At 40.3% G+C, this 206-nt stretch overlaps 1 protein-coding gene across 1 annotated transcript in view; it reads left to right on the forward strand.

Annotated features, from left to right (window-relative positions):
* Positions 1-206, forward strand: part of LOC140920664 (uncharacterized) — a 5,335-nt gene that overhangs the window by 1,836 nt on the left and 3,293 nt on the right. The gene's annotated exons all lie outside the window — the stretch shown is intronic.

A 206-nucleotide genomic window follows, 5' to 3' on the forward strand; every position in this document is an offset into this window, starting at 1 on the left:
GCATTTTCCCAACAAAGTCAATGGAACCAAAATCCAATCTCAAATCACTACAGACCACCTGCCAATCGAGAAAAAAGAATAAACCGTTTTGACCCAATACCCGTCACGTACAGTCAATTGTTGCCTCACTTACTTCAAAATTCAATGGTAGTCCTGAGGCCAATGAAACCTCTAGAACCACCATTCCCTAAATGGTATAATCCAAA

This window comes from Cicer arietinum, chromosome 6, assembly GCF_000331145.2.
Source record: "Cicer arietinum cultivar CDC Frontier isolate Library 1 chromosome 6, Cicar.CDCFrontier_v2.0, whole genome shotgun sequence".
NCBI lineage: Eukaryota > Viridiplantae > Streptophyta > Magnoliopsida > Fabales > Fabaceae > Cicer > Cicer arietinum.